We start from the raw sequence: 10,261 nt of genomic DNA, 5'->3' as shown, positions 1-10,261 counted from the left end.
TCCTATAAAACTGCCCCACCACTATCTTCCTTCGCTGACTCTCTTTTCGGACTCAGCCCGCCTGCACCCAGGTGATTAAAAAGCTTTATTGCTCACACAAAGCCTGTTTGGTGGTCTCTTCACATGGATGCGCATGACAGGTGACAGAGTGAGACCCTGTCTCAAAAGAAAAAAAAGAAAAAGAAAAAAGTGCTATGGAGCAAAATAAAGCAAAGTAAAAAAGATGGAGAATGGAAGAAATCCTTATTTTAGATGGGGCAGTAAGGCAGAATTTCATGGGGATGAGTATTTAAACAGAAGCCTTAATGAAATGAGAAAGTAAACCACAAAGATATCCTCGGAATGTGCATTTCTGGAAGGGTTGATGAGAGTAATTACCTAAGGTAGGAATATGCTCTGTGTCTTCATGCAATACCCATGATCCATTTTGTCTGCCCAGAGTGAATGAGAGGTGAGTATTGGGAGACCAGGTTAAAGTACCCATAGGCCAGGTTAGGCCTTTGGGAGCATCAAGACAATTTTCTTTCCCTCTCTGATTCTCAGTACAGAAACACTGTCAGTCTATTTTAGTGGGATGAGATTGGGCTTTAGAGTACACATGTCTGAGTAACTGTTGTTGAGATCTTGAGTAAATTATTGGTTCCAATTGTAGAACATTTAGAAAATTACTTTGCCTTTTTGAGTTCCGATTATCTGATCCTTACAATTGGTATTCAATTGCCTAGCTAATAGGACTGTTATGATGTTTTAAGGTAACACAGCATATGAATGCACCCACTTCAGTCCTGGCACAAAGCAAGCTTAGTAATTGTTCATTTTCACACCTCTTTACGTACCTTCACTAAGAGAATATTGAGGAAATTGACTTCAGTTACTCCCTCTGTGGATCGACTCTCAGATCTGGGTCTCAGATTCTATCACCCACTTTCAACACACATGTGTGTATATGTCCAAACTCATTACATTACATATATTAAATAAGTACAGTTTATTGTATGTTGATTATACTACAACAAAGCTGTGTTTAAAATGTGTCTTCTTTTGTCAGTTTCATACGTCTACTTAGATGTTCCAATAACATTTCAAACTAAAAATCATCACCTTTTCACTAAAATAGGGATCAAAATCTCAACTTGCTCAAGGGTAACACAAATGGATAAAAAGACTTGATCTGCTAGGAATTGCTCCTTATGAATTCCCTGATCACTCTGTGTCCAGCGTTGCAGAACTTTACTCTATATACAAGTACAGTACTCAGCTGCAGGCTCAGGGGAACCCCCAAGGTAGTTTTCCAGAGCTCTTTCTCTGTGTACCTCCCTTCTTTCTGCTATTCTGTTTCAAAATCCTAGCCTCCCCAAATTCCTGTTCAACTCAGAGAAACCACCATGCTCTGCTTTTGTTCTCCCTCTAAGCACCAAATTCCAGAAAGTGCCTCGGGACAGAAAGGTGAGGTCATTCCAGGGCTTGCTTCATTTGTTTTCCTGTTCTTGGGGATCTCCCTAATACACTGTCTATTGTCCAATGTCTGAAAGCTGCCATTTCATATATTTTGTCCAGTAGGAAGTCAATTTATTCCCAGTAACTGTGTCAAGGACAGAAGCCCATTGCTACTAATTTAGTAGAACCCCCTGGCAATATATACAACATTCAAATATTTTACACATAGCTTTTTTGCATGGTTCTCAAAAGAACAATTTTGTGTTTGGGGATAGGACCTCAGAAGAAGCAGTTTGTTCTATCCTCAGGCCACCCTTGCAGAGATTTTTACATTCTATCCTGACAAATTTGCTTGTCTGCCCCTTATGCCCATTTCTTGTCCTTCCAGCACTGAGATACGCAGAAGGTGCATAAAGGTATTTTTTTTTAATTCCACTTATTTGTCTCTCCTTTTTCTTTTCCTTACTGTCTTTCTTCAAGCCTATGAAAAAGCATGCACCACTATATGACATTTTCCACCTTTGGAATTTCCTGTTATTTATGTCTTTCATTCATTTCCTTGTATTTCTTATAGTATAATTATTAAATTAAGGCTATTGTTTTTATCAAGGCGGATAATACTTATTCAAGCCTTCCTATAATTTTGAACGGTAAGTTTGATTTTTTAAAAATCCTACACAATTTTAGTCACCCACCTTAATTTACCTGTATGACCAAGAATGCAGCTCCTATGTATGGACATTTTGCAGGCTTAGATAAGAAAGCATGGGTGATGGGTGAGTCCATGTTTTATATTCACAATGTCAAGATGCCTACATCTTTAGAATTGGTTTATTCTCTTCACATTGCTGCATATAGTCCAGTGCATGACAAATATGCTTCAAAAGCTCATTTCTCGTATTATTTTGTAGGTCTTAAATCAGTTCTACCAGTCTATGAAAAGGAAAAGAACTGTGCCTGCAGTAGACTTAGACAGTGATTTTCACATTGTTCACAGACTGCTGATATTAGAATTCCTTCAAATTCCACATCGAGACACAGTCATCATGAACAATAGCTCAGAAGAAGACTCTTTACTGCTAATGCAATTGTTAAGTGTATTGTTTTGAAAATGAAAATTTATGATTTTTGCAAAGTTCTCCAATCTGCACTCATGCCACTTTTGAATTGCATAAAATAACAGAAAAATGATAGCATGAGAAGTTTTATGCGAAGTTGTTATTTTCCTTTCTAGAATGCAATATGTGTATCTTTTTATTCACAGTGAAGTGCCTCATTCAAAACAGAGGCAATTGTACAATAATTCTCACTGAGAATGAGGTTTCTTACAATTGAGTAATATCTCTACTTCTCAGCACGAAGTTAATTTATGTAATTTGTTACACTCTAAGGTAAAAGAATGTCTGCACATATCTATCATATCCACACTCTTTTTAAAAACAAAATTTTAATCATTGTTAGGACAATGTCCAATCACTTTGATTTTACAGGGATACATATGCTTTCACTGCAGTCTCGTGAGCACAGACAGTGGCTTCCTGCAGTGCAGCTCAGACAAGAGACAGCAGTCCTGTCCTTTTTATCCTTGGAAATTGTCAGACACTTTTAAAGTGTAGTTTACAGACATATAAAGGAGAGAAAGGAAATAAATTCAAAGTCAAATAATACACCTAATGCTTTCACTTTTTTTCTTTCTTTCTATAATCTGTATAGATACCTTGGACCAAGGGAAATTATTTCTTTTCTGTTTTGCTGGAATAATCCTAAAAGGTGATATTTCACTAGATTAAATAAGAAAATATAACTTGTTTAAAGTTATTCATAAAACCCTTTTCAACAACCACAAAGGCATACCTCATTTAGACAAACAAGATTTTCTATTTCTTGCAAGACTTTGAAGATTATAGGTCTATTTGAAATTTTCTTATGAACATTTGAACAACCAGCCTTTATTTTTATAAATTTATTTAGCGTTGTTTACAATTTAACAATTTAATGTTTTTTAAAAGAAAATAATTTACTTCATCAGGCCTCTCATATACATCCTCACTATTTTGTTTTCTGTTCTCTCTGTTTTCTGTAATCTTCTGGAAAGATTTTAAAAACCAAGACATGACATTACTTTAACTTGAAATCTCAAATTTGAAATTTTTAATTTTTTTTTAGAAACAGTGTATTAGTCTGTGCTCATGCTGCTAATAAAGACATACCCAAGACTGGGTAATTTATAAAGGAAAGAGGTTAAACTGACTCACAGTTCCACATGGCTGGGGAGGCCTCACAATCTTGGCAGAAGGCAAATGAGGAGCAAAGTCACATCTTACATGGCAGCAGACAAGAGAGTGTGTGCAGGGGAACTTCCCTTTATAAAACCTTCAGATCTCATGAGACTTATTCACTATCATGAGAATAGCATGGGAAAGACCCGCCCCTCATGATTCAATTACCTGCCACCAGGTCCCTCCCACAACACGTGGGAATTGTGGGAGCTACAATTCAAGATGGGATTTGGGTGAGGACACAGCCAAACCACATCAGACAGGGTCTCACTCTGTTGCCCAGGCTGGAGTGCAATAGTGCAATCATGGCTCACTGCCGCCTTGAATTCTTGGGCTCAAGGATTCTCCCACCTCAGCATCCCAAGTGCTGGTACTACAGACACACACCACCATGCCTGGTTAATTTTTTCAAAAATTATTTTTCGTAGAGATGGAGGTCTCACTATGTTGCCCAAGCTGGTCTCAAACTCCTGGCCTTGAGTGATCCTCCTCCCTCAGCCTCCCAAAGCACTGGAATTACGGGTGCGAGGCACCATGCCCAACACAAACAACATCAACTGAGCAGTAATAATCTTTCCCAAAAGACCACTTTTAAAAAGAATGTGCACTTTGGGAGACTGAGGTGGGTGGATCACGAGGTCGGGAGATCAAGATCATCCTGGCCAACATGGTGAAACCCCGTCTCTACTAAAAATACAGAAATTAGCTGCGCATGGTACCTATAATCCTGGCTACTCAGGAGACTGAGACAGGAGAAACGCTTGAACCCAAGAGGCAGAGGTGGCAGTGAGCCGAGATCGCGCCACTGCACTCCAGCCTGGCAACAGAGCTAGACTCCGTCTCAAAAAAAAAAAAAAAAAAAGTGATTTTTTGTTTAAACTGCATTTATCAATGCAGTGCCTGACAAATACGCTTTTGTCTCGTGCCATTCATTCATATTTTTATCCTGCCTGAAAGAACTCTTGAATGTTATTTCTTCACAGATTTATTTCCGCACCCCTGAAATAATATGGTGCTTATCACACTATATTATAAGTAATTGTTTGACTGGCTAATTTTCTTCTAAATAATGAGCTTACTGAAGTTAGGGACAATGTCTTACTCATCACTGTAAACAGATCCTGAATCACAGGACCTTTGACACAATGAAGCATTCCCAAGCATTTGTTAAATAAATGGATATTTCCTAATAAAATCCATATACGATTCCTCCTGCCTTTTTAATGAATTCTCCCATCTCTCTTAAGGTAGGAAAAAAGCCCCATTCCTTCCTACCCATCTTAGAAATTATGTGATTCTTTTGAAGTTTTCTTTGAAAAGTCCTTGCTAATATTTTTCCTGTAAAGAGAAAAGACAACCAGAAAAGATGTCACTTTTCTGGAACATTGAAAATAGTGAAGGAATGGTCGGGCACGGTGGCTCATGCCTGTAATCCCAGCACTTTGGGAGGCCGAGGTGGGCAGATGACGAGGTCAGGAGATCAAGACCATCCTGGCTAACACAGTGAAACCCCGTCGCTACTAAAAAATACAAAAAATTAGCTGGGCGTGGTGGTGGGCGCCTGTAGTCCCAGGTACTCGGGAGGCTGAGGCAGGAGAGTGGCATGAACCCGGGAGGCAGAGCTTGCAGTGAGCCGAGATCGTTTCACTCCACTCCAGCCTGGGCGATAGAGCGAAGACTCGTTCTCAAAAAAAAAAAAAAAAGAATAAAAGAAAATAGTGAAGGACTGATTTAACTATAGTTTCCTACTTCTTTAGTCTCATACTGTAGCTTTCTATAAGCTGAAGAGCTACAAAAAAAATGCAAGAGAGAAACTGTATGAGACCTGATGTTTTAAAACCCCTTTCTGAGGAAGATGCATCATCGTTACTCACATCACAGGAGTATTAATCATGTTACTCTGAGGAACCATGAAGTCTAAGTAATTATCTTGAAAGCCACTGCCTGCTATGAGGAAATATATCATGGAGGGAGTTACATTCAACTGGAAGTTAGGAAGCTAAGGCAGTAATACTCACCCACCCCCGTCTTCCCACATATCTCCCACTCTCTTCACTCTACCTTTTGACTCCACAGTGGAAACCAGAAGTAGTCCAGTGGAAAGTAGGATTTTAAAAACAGCTACCAAAAATTAACATCCTCTCAATGATATCTACCAAAAAAATATGACTCACTGTTTCCCATCAACTTTGAGTTCGGTGTATTTGGGTTCTCAAGAGAAACAGAACCAATAGAATGCATATATAGAGAAAAAAATTATTTTAAGAAATTGGCTCACACGATTATGGATGCTGGCAAGTCCAGAATCTGCAGGGAAAGCCACAAAAATAAAGACCTAGAGAAAAGTCGATGTTGCAGTTCGAGTTCAAAGGCTGCCTGCTGACAGAATTCTCTACCTTTTGTTCTATTCCAGCCTTCAGCTGATTAGATGAAGCCCACTCACATTATGGAGGGCAATCTGCTTTACTCAAAGTCCACCAATTTCAATGTTAATGTCATCCAAAAAACATCTTCTCCAAAATATCCAGAATAATGTTTGACCAGCTATCTGGTCACTGTGGCCTACATAGCAAAATTGATACATAAAATTAACCATCACACCATGTAATATTTATTGTGTCTTTGGCCTCTGACTCTTCTCTCCTGTAAGTATGTGCATGCTCCTTGCTTGCAGATATCACAGGCTGACATGCAGCTGGTCTAAGCAGACCCGCCAGATATTTGATTTGCAAGACTATACTAAGCTGGCCTGATGCCTCCAGCTCTGCAGTTTATAACTCTGTTCACTTGTTCTACTTACAAAATAAAATTCCATGTTGGTTCAGACCCCCTACCTTCTTCCACTTGTAATAAAAAAATAGAATAATGAATTGTACACAAAAATATTGAAGGTCAAAAATCACTGGATTAGACAATCTCTAAGATTCCTCAAAGACCTAAAATTCTATGAGGGAGATAGAAAATATAAAGCTACACTTGTCTTTCTCTAAAATCTGTGTTTGGAGATATTAGTTCTTGTGATGGTGCCTGGAAATTGACTATGCTTGTGGAGGTGGGGCAGTGGGCAGGTAGAGATGGGGAGAAGGCAAAAACAAAGTCAAAATAGAGATTTCCAGGGGTTTGGAGGCAAGGAGGGAGGTTGGAAGGCTGGAATGCAGGGGACTTTTAGGTCAGTGAAACTGTTTTTTATGATACGCTAATATCTGATATATTATGCATTTTTCAAAATCCATAGAAATGTATGTATCACACAGTGAACTCTAATGTAACCTATGGACGAAGTTTATCATAATGTATGAATACTGGTTCATCAAGTGTAACAAATATACCACATTCATACAAGATATTAATAGTAGAAAAAACTGGAAGGAGGGAAGAGAGTGTCTATGGGAACCTTCTGTATTTTGCTAAGTTTTTCTGTCAACCTAAATCTTCTCTAAGAAATGAAATCTAAAGTTTTTAAAATTAGGAATTATTTAAATGACCTGAAGCAGAGAAATAATTAAATGATATATAGCTACAAGATGGAATATTATGCAATAATACCAAAATGATGTTTATGGTAAAAAAAAAAAAAATTCCCCAGCCTAACCCTGAAGGAATGCATTCAGGAAGAAGAAGGGGACAACATCCACAACTAACTTCTCTGTAAGGAGATCTACTCATTCAAAAGAGAAAATAGTCTAAGCAAAAGAGCTAATCAAGTGATTCTTGCCATTGTCCAATTAGAGGTGAACTTGTGCCAGGTTAGTGTCAGTGAATTGGAAATAATTAAACAGATCCAAATATTGTGAAGGTAGAATGGACCCAAGTTGGTGATAAATTAGATTTAATAGAAATGTATCAGTCTATCTGTAGATAAATGATAGATGATAGATGATAGATAGATAGATAGATAGATAGATAGATAGATAGATAGATCATCAAGAAAGAAAAGAATGTAAACTAAAGTTATTCCTATCTCAGTTCTTGAAAGAGAGGTTGGAAATCAAGAGTTCTGGGCAGGGCGTGGTGGCTCATGCCTGTAATTCCAGCACTTTGGGAGGCCGAGGCGGGCAGATCACGAGGTCAGGAGATAGAGACCATCCTGGCCAACACGGTGAAACCCCATCTCTACTAAAAATACAAAAAATTAGATGGGTGTGGTGGCAGGTGCCTGTAGTCCCAGCTACTCAGGAGGCTGAGGCAGGAGAATGGCACGAACCCGGGAGGCAGAGCTTGCAGTGAGCTGACATGGTGCCACTGCACTCCAGCCTGGGCGACAGAGTAAGACTCCGTTTCAAAAAAGAGTTCTGTTTTAACAGCATAATTGTGAACTGCCTATGAGGCTCTGATATAGCAATTTCAAATATACTTATAAAATCATATAAAAAGTGGCCTGAACTAGAGATAAAAATTCCAGGCTGGGTGCAGTGGCTCACGCCTATAATCTCAACACTTTGGGAGGCTGGGGTGGGAGGATTGCTTGAGCTCAGGAGTTCAAGATCAGACTGGCAATATAGGGAGATCCCATCTCTACAAAAGAAATTTTAAAATGAGCCAGATGTGGTGGTGATGCACACCTGTAGTCCCAGCTACTCAGGAGGCTGAGGTGGGAGAATCACTTGAGCCTGGGAAATCAAGGCTGCAGTGAGCCATGATCACACCACTCCAGCCTGGGCGACAGAGAGAGACTGTCTCAAAAAAAAAAAAAAAAAAAATTCCAGAGAAACTGTAGGAGTGGATGAGAATATCTACAAAGAGAGTGAAATGGTGACAAGAGATACAATAAGGTCATTGTTTTGTGAGGGGCACAGAAGTAGGTAAAGGAAACTAGGAATGAGTGGCAAAGTAAGATGAAGACCTCAACATTGTGGTGTCATAGGAAACTAAGAGTATTTCAAAGAGGGGGAGGTCAGTCATGCCAAATGTTACACGGAAGTCTGGTAATAGAGGGGTGTAGTGGACTATTTACGATCCTGGTTCTAGAATTTGGCTAGAACCAGCCTGGCGACAGAGCAAGACTCTGGGAAAAAAAGACAAAAACTCGGAACTTTGTTTTATTCACGGTTGAAATCCTAAAACTTAAAACAGTGCCTCGACATAGCTGGAACTCAATAAAAATTATATATCAACTGTAGTCTATTATATTATATATAATATATATTATATATATAATACACTATATATAATATATATAACATATATATTATATAACATATATATAATATATAACATATACATTATATAACATAATATATAACATATAATATATAATATATATAACATATATCAACTGCAGTCTATTATATTATAGTCTAGATTATATATCAACTGTAGTCTATTAGTTATGGGACCTTAAGAAAATAATTTATCCTCATTTTCCCTCAGATTCTACATTTGTAAAATTAGACGAGAATATGACTTACTTTATAGGTTTCTTGGAGGCATTAAATACAACACATAGAAAGGTCAGGGCAGGGAGTCATACCTGATGTCAGAAGGCCGCAGTGTCCTTTTCCTTTTGCAGGTGGGAGAGTCAGATAGCCACCCAAGAAAACACAATGAAAGACACTGATATCAAGAGACTATTGTATAATCATCTTTTATGCATGTTTTCAATTAGCCTGATCATCTTCATTCCATCATTCTTTTTGGAGAACTTCTCAATATTGGAAGCACACTTAATATGGTTGTGCATCTGTTGTGTTTTTCTAACTGCTGTCAATCCAGTATTATATTTAGTAGTGAAGCCAAATGCATCCTCTAAAAGAAGTTTATTATCACACAAGGTGACCGGATTTTTGGAATGCTGTATTAATTTCTTATGCCTTGTTTCTTGCATGTAATTCATGTAATTTTTGTTCTATATGGAGTGCCACCATTAGAGTTGAAGATGGAAACATTTTTATTTGTGGTTATTTTGTCTGCTTTTACTACTCTACCAAGTTTATTTTTGTTAGGACCAAATCTCAAAGCATGGATAAGAGTTTTCACTGGAAAGGGAGTTATATTCACTTGGGAGAATAGTGTCCAGATCAGTACAATTTCTAGTTTTGTGGGAACATGTCTTGGAGTACTTTCTATACCACTGGATTGAAAAAGACCATGGCAGATAAGGAAACTAACACCTAGAGGATATGTAACATTCTCGATGTCAGTGAGCTCGTACATATGACCCATCTCCTCCTATATGCTTGGAGCAAACTCTGGCAACATGGCTGGCCTTGTTATTTCACCACTCTGGATACACTGGAATAAAAAGCAACTTACATATAACAATTAATTGGAACAAAGGTAGAAGATATTTCTTTGTGCAGATACCATAAAGACTATGAAGAAATATATATAGTCAAAGCCAAACAGTTCCATTTACAGCATTGTTTTTTTAAATGTTATAATTGAAAAAAACTTAAAAATGTATTTACAACATGATGTAATTGTAGCTTTTTCAACTATGAAACCCCTTAAGAAATTGTACTTTCTTGTTTAAATAAAGTATCAATAATAGGAAAAAATGCAACAACTAAATTGTATAGAATAATACCTGGTAAACACTATGCATT

At 37.9% G+C, this 10,261-nt stretch overlaps 1 pseudogene; it reads left to right on the top strand.

Moving 5' to 3' along the window:
• Window positions 1-9,259: 9,259 nt before the first annotated feature.
• On the top strand, window positions 9,260-9,981 carry LOC101124624 (phosphatidylinositol-glycan biosynthesis class F protein-like; annotated as a pseudogene).
• Window positions 9,982-10,261: the final 280 nt, after the last annotated feature.

This window comes from Gorilla gorilla, chromosome X (genome assembly GCF_029281585.2).
Source record: "Gorilla gorilla gorilla isolate KB3781 chromosome X, NHGRI_mGorGor1-v2.1_pri, whole genome shotgun sequence".
NCBI classification, from domain to species: Eukaryota; Metazoa; Chordata; class Mammalia; order Primates; family Hominidae; genus Gorilla; species Gorilla gorilla.
This window is presented reverse-complemented; position numbering and strand designations above follow the sequence as displayed.